General features: G+C 34.0%; 1 pseudogene; it reads left to right on the top strand.

Annotated features, from left to right (window-relative positions):
• Positions 1-5,225: 5,225 nt before the first annotated feature.
• Positions 5,226-15,070, top strand: part of LOC150094403 (uncharacterized) — a 70,216-nt pseudogene continuing 60,371 nt past the window's right edge.

Genomic DNA, 15,070 nt, shown 5'->3' with positions numbered 1-15,070 from the left:
TCTACAAGATTACTATAAATCACACTGAGTGACCCTAAAGGATCGTTATTAAACTCATCACTCCTGAAGAATCTCTCCAGGACGGAAAATTGGAAGGTGGCTCCATTTGGATGTGATTGAGTTCCATTGTCGTAATCTGGAGTAACGATTGTTTACCTCGAGTATTTCGCTGATTTCCAAGTTTCTTTATTTTTTTTCGGATTCTATGCTTTGAATATCTACACACACTGGCCACTGAATTAGAAACATTTATGATAGGTAAAAATCGAGAGGATTCCGATGAAATTTTCTTTGCTCTAGTTTTTACTTCAATGCCACTGTGTCTTATTGAACGGCTGTAAAAACACGAGAGGGTAGCCATTTTATGACTCACATTCCCATGGGAAAATAAATTTCCTAATGAATCACTAATACGCACTTTCTCTTTCCTGGAAAGGAATCATATTTCCAAGGCTTATCGTCTAACTTGTTTCAAGGCTTCTCATGTCTACGAAACAAAAGATGAATTGTTTTTTTGTTGGAATACCTAGGTCCCTTAACAGGTGTCCACTGGAACTATCTTTTGCTTTCCTTTGCAGTTCGATATTTCTCGTCCCCAGACAACGACTCATTTCTTTGTAATGTAGTTTTATCTTATAAAAAAAACAATCCGAAAATTTTGATAAACTTTGCTGTTTGAATTTTCAGATGAACCTGATAAAAACAATGAAGTTTAGATATAAAAAGAGCTCACTTAATGAAATAAAGAGCCAAGGGCCTCACTTCGGCGATGCAAAATTATTCAAATTAAGTAGATATTGAATCCAACATTATATCAACGCCGAATAGAGAAACTACAAGAGTTTCGGTGGATCCAAGAGTAAGCAAACCTTGCATGACAGGAGCAACTCGTAGTAAAGATGGAGTTAGCTCTTATCACTATCCTTAGCTTTTCCTGTAATGTAAAACACATCTTCTAGAGGACATGTATGATGTTATACATTATATATCGAAACCGGTCTGGGATAGTGACCCCCCCCCCATAATGTATAACATCATACATCTCCGCTAGGAGATGTGCTTTACATTATCGGAAATACTAAGGATAGTGATCAGGGCCTACTCAAACTTTTACTACGAGTTGCCCTTGTCATGAAAGGTTTGCTCACTTAATATTTAAATATATTATTTTATATCACCTTTCATGTATGTTACCCTTTCTCTTGAGTGTATGATAATTTTTATTAAATAAATGGAGAACCGGTAAATAAAACACGTTCTGAAAAACTGTTTTACAGAACAAATTGGACATCTTGCTCGGCAACATTAAGATTCATATCTAGGAATGAAAGACTTTTCGATGCCTATATTTAATTAGGGTGAGTTTGTTCTTCATAGATTTAATTAAGCGGCTTCCCTCAAGGAAATCCAGTTTTCCTTGACAAAACAAACTAACTTAAACCCACACGGAAAATTGGACTTCGCTCATATCATCTTATAAGCACTTATCTTCACAATAATCAAATAAGTCTAATAGGACAGAAGCTGCATTTTATGCTCGTAATTCTTCTTTAATCCTCAAAACCGGCAGAAAGGCATCAACACAAGAAATAGGCATGGTATACTTGATCTCGTAGCCTAAATTGCTTTCGCCATGAATCCAAAATTCACGGTGCTAATATACTATAGATTTATAATCTTTTGTGGGTGAAAATAAATGAACGAAGTTGTTATGCATATAACAACCTAGTTTTCAGTAGAAAATTTGTGATAAAATTTGGAGGGGAATAAGAAATTCATGTCACAAATGCCACTTATTTTAGTGGCATTTGTGATTTAAAAAAAAAAAAAAAGTCCCCAGGTTCCAATTGCTGGAATTTTCCGTTATTATAAAAATGAGATTAAGAAATGCCCGTTTTTTTTAAAATGATTCTCTGCGATAGTCTTCGTGCTCATTGTTTTCATTGGTGTGTGTTTTACTCGTTTATTCCCTGCGCACAAAAGACACCATCTGTGCTTTACTTTTTTTTTTCTTTCTTACTCTGAATCTTTATTAAGGAGCAGAATAAAAGAAAGCATTAACTAATTCATTAATTTCACTGGTCGAATGAATAATTTAATAATGAAACTAATTAAGAGGGGGAGGTATTGCTACGAAGGCTATACTAGTTCCATACCCTAAAGCTACGGGGTAAATCTAATACCCTTATCGGTATATGTAGCTTCATTGCGTCCTCTTGCAGATTTTATGTTTTAATAATCATCCGAATTTCGAACTTAATCGAAATGTATTATGCATATCTTATTAAATTAGATTATTAATGGTTAAAGATGAATTTCAATAGTTCATAACTAATCATAAGAGGTGTAGAAATTAACTTATTAAAAAATATAAAAGTTTCCTAAAATTTTTATTTATTTATTTTTTTAAGAATTTGCCATTTTTATCTTAAAATATTTTATGAACCGGTATTGTCGACAAGGTTTGTTGAACGCTGTAATAAATGGTGAAAGAATCCGCTGAATCTATTGTTGCACATAACTATGGTGATGAACTGAACAGTTGAATGCAAATAGTAAAAAGATGAGATCTGTAGATCTTATGCAAGAGAAGCCTATGCTTCACACAGCCTGCAAGAGTTAGACATTTGCGTTCACGTACTATTCCTCGAGTTGTGCATCTCTCAGCTCTTCAACGTTTATTGCCTGTGAACAGTAATTAGAGTATACAATGCACATAGTTAAAAGTAGAAACGCGCAGTATTTTTATTAGGTTTTTTTCACTTGCGTGAAATGAGTTATGGAAGCAAAAATATCACAATATTCTTCTCAGCTCCATTTTCGTCTTTCTAATAAATTTAACTGCAACCTATTAATACTCAGATCTATTGTTGTGTTGTATTATCTTTTCTGTTATCCTTATCTTACACAATTCAGTCTTTCTATGAATATTAAGGGCAAGGAATGGGCCTAGAAGTGTTAGGATTTCGGCTGGTATTCATCCTTTAGATCAAATACGGTATATTGCCGTAGAATGCTATTTTCACGTTAAAAGAAAGAAATAAGGCCTACGCAGTTATTACTCAGTGTTTGAGGGAAGGGGAAAATATATAAAATTACAGATATACTGATTTTCTATCTTGAAAATCGAATGAAATTAATAAGTTGTATTCGGTGCTAAAGTTCTAAATTTAGAACTTCAACAAGTATCAAATTTGAAATTTCTATCAAGGAATACTTTTCAGTTTTTGGAACCAATGTAGAAGCAACAAAAATTTCAGGTTCTTATTTTCTTAAATACCAGTCGTAAGTTTGGAACTAAGGGGAAAAAATCCCATTTTTTTTTATTTTCTTCAACCAGCGTAACTCTTTCATGGTTTCCCTTAAATCTGACAACTGTAACACGGTGTGAGCTTGAAGAGCATCTGAAACTTGAAAGAATTTCATTTCTAGATTTATTTCTAGCCGACTTGCTGACATAATACGCATGACTGAAAAACCAATCATATGATTTTATGTCGTGGTTAAGAAATAGGTGATATCAGGGCTACCGCCTCAGCAGAAAAACTATGTATATAACAGCAACCACAACCAATGAATCGGTTCGTGCAAATGTGCTAAAAGCTACAGTATATATGGATGGAACAAAACAATGGGAACACACCTGTATGAGTTTTAAAAAAATCATACAGATGTTGTATTATGCAGTTATAAGTGTAATGCGTAGAATCCATAGTAACAAATAAGGGCTGGATCCCCCCTCCCACCAACCCTGGGAAATAGAAGTGAATAAACCACATCTAAAAAAGATTTCCGGCAGATATAAGAGTTGTCTTTACCAAAAAGGAGGATGTCCTCCAATGACTTAAAAAAGGAAGGAATTCATTTTTCTAACTTAAGTTTATATAATGAAGCTTAAACTTCAGATACGCACCTAAATATAATTTGGCTTAAGTATAATATAATATTTTTATTTTTTCAGTTTTAAATTAATTCTGTTATTTCAGTTTTCTATCTCTAATTTCCCTTATTTTGGTTTAAAGATTATTTCTCGACTTTTGTATTTTATTTTATTATCTATCAGTCATATCTGAGGGTAATTTTTTAGGAGTTTCTCAATGCATGTTTACAGGCAATTCTTTTGTTACTCGCATTTCTATGCTCTTGTTCTTCTATTGTATCCCCCCCTACCCTTTGTGTCCACTGAAACATTCTAGGTATTGTTCCCAGTATGGATAGTTCTGATCTCCTCGATCATGGCATTCGATTGAACGGACTGATATACAGGCAAATGATTTAGTTTAATTGTTTTCTATTGTTCAAAACTATTCGATAACTTTCGCACTTTGTTTTCTCAAGCAGCGAAAATATTTTTTTTTCACAAGTTGGCAGTTTCAAGGCTCTTGAAGTAAGTGAAACCTACTTTAGAAATCTCGAATTCCTTAAAGCTGCTTATCATCTACTTGACTGATAAAATTGTATCACAGTTTGATAGTATGGCAGAAATGCCTAAAAGTTTAGGAGGGTCCTCATTGTTCTGAAATTATTTATTGCAATGAATTCTATCTCCCTTTTACCTTCTTTGGTTGGATTTTTCATGTAACATTTCATGAACTTACCTAGAATCATCAATTCGAAAAGAAGAAATAAATGTTTTCCTATATGTTTATTGACAAATAGCAAAAATTTCACACCATTTAGTTTTATGAATAATACATTTTTATAAAAACATGCAGATTCTTGTTACTAGGAGTATTTGATGTTTTTAATAAAGCAACTATGTCCATATATAAAGAGTGATCAGAATTAAAGTATCCTTGCTTAATGCCTTGTCAAGGGCCACCCAGTGATCCAAATGCTGCAAAAAAATTGCAGGAATACGTTGTGCGCCATACGCAAGCAAATTATCATTCCTTAAATGTTCTCGTATCGTTAAATGTTCTCAAAGACCCTTCTGTACGGATCAACCGACGTGTGGAGGGGCAACATCCTCCATGAAAATGGCTGAATCCATGAAAGGCGCTAATATAGCTGTGACACAACAAAATTGTTTATTATATAGTGAAACCTCTAGGCAGTAACTGAGCAGGTCACAGAACCCGATTGGCGAATGTCCTCAAAGAAGACTGGTCCAATGACAAAAGAAGCTGTAAACCCAATCGGACATTTGGGTGAATGAAAAGGAATTTGCTGGACTGCATGCAGGTTTTGCGTAGTCCATACCTAGCAATTATGGATATTCACCCATGGGTATGGGTTCAGTTGAAAGTAAGTCATCTCCCCTCATAATCATCCACGGTACGCACTCGAGCAAGGAATGTTAAAGCGAATGTCGATCGACTTTAAAATCCTGAGCGCGCAACTTCTGTTTTATCCCGGTTATCTTGAATGAGTAGAAATGCAGAATCTTCCGAAGAATTTTCCAGACATTTTTTGTAAGTCACATCCATGTGTCTTGATGCAGCACGTTCACTGCAGAAACCAAAGCTTTTATTCATGGCCTGCTCCACAACACACAGTGGCGACTTAATTCACCTGTGACAGGTATTATTGCTAACGATTCCATTTCTTCAAAACGACTGAACATTCATCGCAAAGAGCACCGAAATAGTGGACCGCGTCGATATTTGTTCAAGCGACGAAATTCTCGGAGTGCAGCAATATTTGCATTTCTTTCGGTAGTAAAGCTTTGCAAGTCAAGAAGTTGGGAACGAGGTTAGTGTTGTAAATGTTCCTTAACACTACTCTGGAACCAACATACTAGTCTCGTTGAGCAATTCTCTTAGTTCCGGTCGTTGTTTGACCGATATTAAGCGGTTGAGTATAAATCTTTTTGCGTTATTCGGCCATATCGCCTCCTTCGCTTTGTATAATACCACTGCCAGCGTTTCCTCCATCCTTTGAAACATTTATGGAAATGTTTATAAATGCTTCCGGAAATCATTGTACCGAGATTACCACTCTGTTAACATTTATGTCCAATTAAAAATGGGAAACAGTATAAAGCAGATGTAAACATGTACATCCAAACTGAAACATTTCTGCAGTGATTCGACTATTGCTTTGAATTAAGCAGGTAATGTAAATAATGATGCATATGAAATAACTTAAAAATGTTTTGGTAATGTCGTTACAAATAATTGGACCAAAACCTTTTTTTTTTTCAGAATATTTTTATATGCTTTTTTTTTTCAAGACTTTTTTGCATTTTTATTCACTTAATATTTTCAAGAAATTTCTTTAGCATTTATGTAAATTATAATAAAATATATCTTAAATAAAGAATAATCTATTACCTAAGGGCAAGTCACAGTTCTTTGCGTTTAGTACAAGGAAGTCTCGCAGAAAGAATATAAAAAAAAATTATGACCCAATACAAAAAATTGAAGAAACTGCTTCCATGATACCTTCGGTAGAAAGAATGTACAATGAATAAAAAAATTAAAGGATACTCGCTGAAATATGATGATTTTTAATTTACTCATTAAATCCAGAACTGTGAGATTCTAGCTACACTTTTTTAAAATCTGTCAAATTAGTCTATCTTCATGATACATCATGATATAAGTTTGAAAGCTGGGTAACCTCTTATGCAGTTTTTCCTTAAAACACTATTATTAGGCGCTTCAACTCATTTCAGAGCCCATGTTAGATAGAAACCTAGGTTCGACGATGGTCACAATTCAAACAATATTAACATCTCGCATTTCGTATTATGAAATGGAAATTGTCGCATTAATATAACTGCTCCAGGTTGTTTACTTTATAAGGCAACTAAAATACCTTCGTGACACCTAGATTAGGAGTTCAGGCACTGTTGGGAGACATTATTTGCTATCATCACATTTGGGATGGACATTCTGAAAATTATAGAATATTCGAAATGTTACTGACTCTGAAGTCGTTAGTTCTATCTTCATTAGTGTCACTGGTATTAGACCTGAATCTGTTGTCTCCTATAAAACAAATGTTCATAATGGCTATTTTAATTCTGCTGTACAAAGATTTTTCTCTTTCGGAAAATGCTATGGATTGATTTTGTGGGAAAGGAGGATGAAGAAGTGGATGTGAAGATTTCTCGTTCGCTTCTAAACAAAAGCCTAAGGATTTCATGATCCTATTTTTTTTTTTTTTTTTTTTTTTTTTTTTTTTTTTTTTTTTTTTTTAAGAACAAACATGATTTTCAATCTGCTCGTTTACAATTCGCGGTTGTTTCTATTGAACAATAGAAGTTCTGCCTTCATCTTGTTCATAGAGTGCAAAGGTGATTTTATTCAAATTGCCTGGAATTTTCCACATTACTTTGTGTGTTTTTGTTTATTGAACTGTGATATAAATACTGAGACTCTTTAGATCTCTCTCCCCTTGCATGGCTGCTACATTACCATAAATACATTGCGCCCTTCGATTAGAATTATCTACGATTTCAATCGAAGGTGAGGTAGCCGATCTCATACGGAGGTAGCAGGGTTTTTTTCTCCCGGAAACTCGGGTTTTTCATCCCGCATACAGACAAATTGGCCATTCAGAACACACGCAATTTACAGACAAAAAATACCAGTTGTTGTGGAGGTGGGCGGTTGATGGAGATGATTCGTAGTAGAGGTTCGGTGTAGTGGTTGACAGTTGTATAGTAGGTGTCCTCCAGATGAGTCTTGGACTCCTTGGAGTCCAAGTTATCAGTATGGTTCAAATTTCGTAGTACAGTGACCGGAGATGATAATGAACAATATTTTGTGTGAAAGTTTTTCAATCCGACTTCCAGTATATTGATTTAAGCGAGTTACCGAGTGTGGTTAAGAATGTGTTTGTTTTTGTAAGGTGGAAACCTTAATTTGCTTCATAACTTTCTTTTGATCTTAATTGTTATCCATCGTATACTACTATAATTATAATTCATGTAAACGAGGGAGAACTTACTCATTGTAGTGACAACTTCAAGATTTTGGAAAGCTGAACAGCAACGTTAATAAATTATAAAGAATAAATCATTTTGGGATATTTGTATTTAGAAGTTCAGATCAACTTCTTATGCCTTCGGAAAAATATGGTTGGTTGGTTCTGACTAGATATTAGCGTTTGCTACTATTAATGGAAAATATCTACGAAACGTATTCCTCTGTTAAATCTGCTAATAGAAATATGAGGTATAAATTTTATAATATTTGTCTTTTTGTCGTCATTTATTTCCTATGTGTTCATTGATACTGGGAGATTCAGTACTTTGGTCAAAGAAAACTTGTCTGAGCTATTTGGGCCACATTGTTAACAATGTGCTTCGTAACAATTTTCTGGAGTCATCTCTTGAGCATTTTGAAAGATTTTGTACTTTCACTAAATTAAAAAAAAATAATAAAAATTCGTGAAATTCAAGCGATCCCTGCCTTCATTCCTCTACCCAATTTTCCAACACACAGAAGGGTGAAACAACGACCTCTTCTACGTGAAACTTGTAACGATGAAAATAAATCGTACACCTCTTCTAGAATATCCACTTTCATTTCTTCCTTCCAGTTGACAAGCGGTTTGAGGTAATTCACATCCGTAAAGGCCGTCGATTCACAAGCTTACATACAGTCTAGGCGTTTCGATGTACATGCGAGTAGTTTCTTCATATTACGACAATTATATATGCTTGGTGCTGTAGAAAGTGAACGAAGCAGAGGAGGAGAAAAAATGCAATGAAAAACCCGTCTACTTGAATTAAAGGTGAAAGTTTTTCTGTAAAGGTGAATGTTTCACTCTTGGCTTGTGTGGAAGTACTTCCGGTAAACAGACCTGTAATTAAAGATTTTTTTTCTTTTTTGCAATCTTTTGAACGTTCTTTTAAAAAGATCTGAAGTTAATACGAGACACCATGAACTACCGTCATCTGTGAGGAAAAACGTTTGAATGGAGGTCATGTTACTTGGGGTGGGTATGGAAGTAATATGTTACTTGCAGTTTCGTGAAAGGGACGGATCTATTTGTATTTGTGTGGGTAATACTGGAAGACTCGGGAGAAGATGGCATGTGTCGCTATCATCCAATGATTCTGAACAAACAAAAGAAAATATGTTATAAGAAATAAAGAAAACTTAAAATATTCTAATTTCCCAAATTTCTTTCTTTATTTCCTCTTTTTTTTTTACTTCAAAAGTTTCCCCAAAGAACTAAAATCACTTTGCTCGTTTTGAACAATCCGTGTAGAATAGAAACCTAGACACGATTTCAATCTTATTATTGACAAGATGATAGAGGAAGTATAATTGATCAACTCGCTAGAAAATATTGCATTAGATAATCATATTAAATTAAGAATAATGCAATATAGAATTTCTAAATGTTGAAATTAAACAAATTAAATTGTTAACATTATTTTCTTAATAATAGAATAAGTTTTAGAAGAAATGAATTTTATACTATTCCTGCAGGTTACAATCAGTAGAATGTAATCTTAGAGGAGGAACAGAAAATTGCAGCACTTAATTTTTTTTCTATACTTGTATTTTGGATCGTTATTTTTATAGCTTATAAACATATAATCAGCTATTCATGTAATTCCACAAATATTAATCATTTTTTCTATTCATTTATAACATCAGAAGATTCTTGAAGAATAATGGAGCATGTGGAAGTGTTAACTGATTAAAAGCCTACGATAATACATTGCAAACAATAGAGATAAAAAAATTCTATTCATACTGAACTCTTATTCTGTCACTTGCCATCATTCCCTTCATATTAGCTAGCCTTTGCTACGCAAAAGCTTGCATTTCTTTACAAAATATCGCAGATAATTTCTGCTTGATAGAGGTTTCTTATGTGGTATTTGTTAGTTCAAGAGACTTGTCTTAATTAGTATAACATTTCTCAAGAGATATATATTGAAGATATTCTAACCAGTGTAAAAAACAAATAACAATAAAATAAAATAAAATCTTTGAAATGGTTATCAGTATGAAGAGTTAAGTGCCTGTTCGAATTGTGCTTTTATTATTATAAGCAACCGAAGCACAAAAACAAACAGAGAATGTTAGTTTTACTAAATTTTTACTTTTGCTAAAGTAAAACTTTTATCGCAACAGTATGGCATATAACACGAAACATGTTACCTTCTTTGGTGGATGGACTGAATCCTTGACTGTTAATCCTTTGATCTGTATTAGCGGTTGTGTGTGTGGGAGCTGGATGCTCGGCCTGCACGTTAATGGTCTCTAATGATGTCTACTAGAATGAATTTCTGTTTTCTCTATTGTGAGAAATCCTTCTGGCCTGAATTTCGCAGCTAGATGGATAAATAATACGAAATAGTCGTGAAAATATATGATTGTATTTTATTATTTACAATTTCATAAACATTATCCCATTTCTTATATTGCTTCTTACTTGTACTAAAGCTATTATTTGTGCTGTTTCTATCAAAAAAAAAAAAAAGGATAATCCCGTCTGGTGATTATCCTTTTTTTTATCCTTAACTAGATATGAGTAGTAATTAATATAGGTAACGAATACTACTATCCATTTACTTTCTGAAAGTGAACTGTATGCGGAACGATATTTGTTTCTTAGGCTCCGTTTAATCAACCAGACTTTACTACCAAGAGAATAAAGCTTCCCACTTTGAATTAGATGTTTAAGTCATTTAGTGTTGTTTTTCATTTCAAATGAGACCACAGCTTGTGTGCTGGAGATCTGACATGACATCTAAAACTTGAGTGTATTAGAGCAAGATTCGTAGGTTGTTTAACAATTGGTCCGTCTACAAAACTATGGGCTCTAATTTTAGAGCACATAGTTTTTCAATTCAAGTTGACCAAAGAATTGCAACAATTCTTTGGTCAACTTGACAAAATTAAAAAGAAAGTATTTTACCCAAGGTAAAATACTTTCTACATTTATATCTCCTCCTGAGATTTTTATTTAATATGGTTAAAACACCTTATGGTAACTTGTTCTGGTAAAATACTTAAAAACTCTGTATTACTAAAATCTTGGTATTTCTAGCCTGGCTCCCACTGATGAGACCTCAATAAAGGTCGAAACCGGTCTGAGTAATGGCCCCTTGCCTTTAATAAAAAGCATCATATATCTCCTCCAGGAGATGTGCTTTGCATTATGGGTAAATATTAAGATTAGTGATCAGAGCTTAATCTACTTTTACGATGAGCTGCCTTGGTCTTGCACTACGTGCAGGGTCAGCTAGACTTGCAGGCGCAAACTTGACTTGTTTGTCTGTTTGCTTACTTGGGAAATGGAGTAAAACCAGGTTTAAAATAGCTTGGTATCTTTTAACATTGACAAAATTAATTTTAAAAAATGTTTAATTTAATGAAAGTGTTATACCATAGAAAAGTAACTGTGCTATTTCGACAAAAATAAATATTTCGAATTAGGAACAACATCCTATACTAATAAGAACCTTTAGTGTCCAATAGACCGTATATAAGAAAAAATACCGACACACATCGAATAGACGACACTTGAACATAATCTATTCAACAGGCTTCAGAAACGCAACTAATTATGTGTTCGGTTAGCCACACGTGGGCTTGGGATAACGAACCGATAAAACAACTTACCCGGTTTCTTTTGGTGCGTAGAGAGAGTTTACCGAGGAGATGAAAGAATTACTTATTTGGTGCTGTTGGAGGAAATAATTGGTGTGTGAACTAACCTGCAGGTGGCGTTCAGGTTTCTGTCCAGTTGATCGCCCATTACGACAGGGCACAATTTCTTCCGCCGAAAGGGACTCCGTACCGGATCTCTGAATCATTGTGCACGAGCTGTGTGTGAAGAACATTTATTTTTATTTGTTTTTAAAACCTATTTCGATAGTGTGGAACGCAGGTGGTATTTGACGCTAACACTCCTTAACACGCAACAATTGCTGTTATTGAAAACATTCGTTTTCGGAAGTTTGATTTAAAGTGAAATATATATATCTTGAGCCGTCAACGTAAGGAGTATTTTTTATAATACTCCTTACGTTGGAGTATTATTTTATTTACATTTTTTTGTGATTTTATTATTTTTCTAAAAAAAATAATAAAATAACAAAAAATGTAAAAATTAAATAATTTAAATTCATGCTCCCTTGAGTTTTAGTAATAATCAAACACGAAATTCATTGGAAAATGTAAATCTGTTAATTTCTAAATAAGATTTAATTGTTACCTGTTTAGCATATGAGTACTTTTAAAAGTAATTACCACTATTCTTTTCCAACAATCGTTAGAAATAATTAGCCTGACAATAGTAATAAAAAGCAGTGTTTTTTTTTCTTTAATAGGATAGTTTCTATTTGATATTCTTCGCCAATGTACCCACTAGGAACTACTATCAGCAAAGGCGTAATTGTCAATCAGTGGTATACTAACATATTAAAGTTGGGTTTTAGATCTCAGTGCGTTCCCACCTCATGATTAAAATGTCATTGAAACAGTCTCTTAATGGCACTTCACAAACATGTTAGAATTAGTTTTCCGTATGGAGCAAGTTCTCTTAGGAAATGCAAACCCGTTGACTCCCACTACTAGACGAAGCACTAAATAATTATGAAAACATACACCTTTTATTTAGTTCCACCAAATGAATAAAGAAGAATCGGCACAATTCCTTCTTTTACCTTCCGATATTAGGAAGAAGTTAGTAGAAAACTGATAGCCCGACACGTTTTATAGTAAATGTTCCAGTGGGAAAAAATAAATTTCGACCAATTAATGAATATGAATTCAAAACGCAAAATTACAATCAAATTACATAATCTTCGAGGTACATAATTCAATTAGTTTAATCACATCGATATTCACAACCCAAGAGATGGCTTTTATTTGTATATTATTGCCAGTAGTCTTGAAAAATCAACTCATTCTGTAAATGGCGGAATGTTTTTTATTAACATTTTTATACTCATTAGGGTTCTGTTATCGTCGTAATCTCTTATTCTTAATATATTCATTCCCAATAAGATATTTCTTTACTAGGGATGTTTATATGAATGAATACTTAATTGCATGTATTTTCCTACCAAATTTTACATAATACGGAGGAAAAAGTATTAACGCTCTCATGCATGGATTTTTATATTCATTTATAAAAAAATTATAATGACGATACAGTGACATTTAATCTTTCAGTATTACCATGAAATGATGTCCTCAGATGAGGACATCATTTTTTTGTGTCCTCATATGAGGTCCTTATGCATTAGAGGGTTAAGTAGGTTTCCTTTAAATAAAATCTGGAAAACGTGAAAGATATTTACGTACCATTAAAAGGAATCATTTATCAAGTGAGTAGGAAGATTGAAAAACTGAAAGGAAATAAGGAGATAGAGAGAATTCTTCCTACATCTTGGTATTACACAAAAGGTCATCACTTGTACCGATTCCCTGGAAAGTTATTAAACTTGATTGGTTTAAGTGCAAACTGTCATATTGAATAAGCTACAAAATAACGGGTAGACAAATAACTCATCTTCATATATCAGATTTTTCATATGTCGTCTTCATAAATAAGAAAAATCAGACGCCTTAGTATTTAAGTGAAGGAATAAATAGTGTGATAGATTTTAAAAAAATGGCATTATTCTTTTGATGATCATTGTCAATCCATATTGTACATCTTCATTTATTGCTTTTATTTAAGCGAAAATGCAAACTTTTCTCGGATATTGCACGGTATATAACCAAGGTAAGATTAGCTAATCATCCTTATTTCTCTGGAATTGAAAAAGCGTCGAACTTCTCATGTTCTGTGGTAAAGCTAAATTAAAATTCGATGTTAGTAATTATCAATTCTTGTGTTCTCATCGAGTCATAAGAAAGAAACATTCTGCTACGAAAATGGTTTAGAAAATAACGATATTTTCTTAGCATTCGTCTTCTGACACAAGTCATTATCAAATCGCTTCATCCAACTGCCACAACCCTTTACGGTATGCACACTGTATTCAATTATCATAAACCTTCCATGTTCTCATTGCCATATCCTGCTCCTTTATTCCAGTTCGACTATTCAATTACTGGACGCATCTGCTGTTGCACAGCATTCAGCTAGCCTATGAACTTAAATTATAATAGATGCACTCTAATTCATGGTTTGTTGGTGCTGATCAATATACTGTTAACGAGCTCTGAGAAAATAGATTCTGCAACGAATATTGATTTAACTAGTTCATTGAAAGTAAACGATTTGGCAAGAGAGAATACTGTAACAACGATTCGCACACGTAATAATTCAACAAAGTTTACTACAAATGTAAAGTTGTTCCGAGTTTGAACTAGTTAATTACAAATTTAGTTTTCAGAAGATTATTAACGTTTGGTCACAACTCATTTGCTTTCATTTGTAATAGAGAAGAATGCGAATTTAAACAATGGTAACCAAAAATACACGGGCAATAACTGTTAACTCGAGATTCAGATATGGAATTAACGACCGGAATATATCTTTGTATGGGGAGCCTTGTGAGGGGATGGTGCAGAACATTAGTAGAGTGGAAGTGAAGGAAGCCATAAAGAGGAAGAAGAATGGAAAAGCAGTGGGCCCTGACAGGATCCCAGTGGAGGCATGGAAGGCACTGGGAGAAGAAGGAATTGACCTGCTGTGGGACCTGTTAATAAAAGTTTGTCAACAAGAAAATATACCCGAGGAATGGAGGGAAAGTACTCTTGTCCTCATCTACAAGAGTAAAGGGGATGCACAAGACTGTAAGAATTACAGAGGAATAAAGTTGATGTCCCACAAAATGAAAATCCTAGAGCGGGTTCTTGATGGAAGAATGAGGAAGGAGGTGGAGATTGCAAAAAGAGCAATATGGCTTCAAGCCTGGTCGATCGACGACAGATGCTATCTTTGGGGTACGACAGATTATGGAAAAGTTTCAAGAGAAGCAAAGGAAGCTACATCTGGTATTTATTGATCTGGAGAAAGCGTATGATAGAGTGCCAAGGCAAGAAGTCTGGAGGTGTCTGAGGGAGAAGAAGGTACCGGTGAAATATATCGGGTTGGTGCAGGAGATATACAGAAATGTGAAGACAAGAGTTCAAACCTGCCTGGGAGAGACAAAGGTTTTCCAGTGACAGTTAGCTTGCATTAAGGGTCAGCA

The sequence above is a fragment of the Typopeltis vanoorti genome, chromosome 22, assembly GCF_054136105.1.
Source record: "Typopeltis vanoorti isolate ZY-2024b chromosome 22, IOZ_Tvanoo_1.0, whole genome shotgun sequence".
Classification (NCBI taxonomy): Eukaryota; Metazoa; Arthropoda; class Arachnida; order Uropygi; family Thelyphonidae; genus Typopeltis; species Typopeltis vanoorti.
Note: the sequence above shows the minus strand (reverse complement) of the source record. Positions and strands in the feature narration are given on the sequence as shown.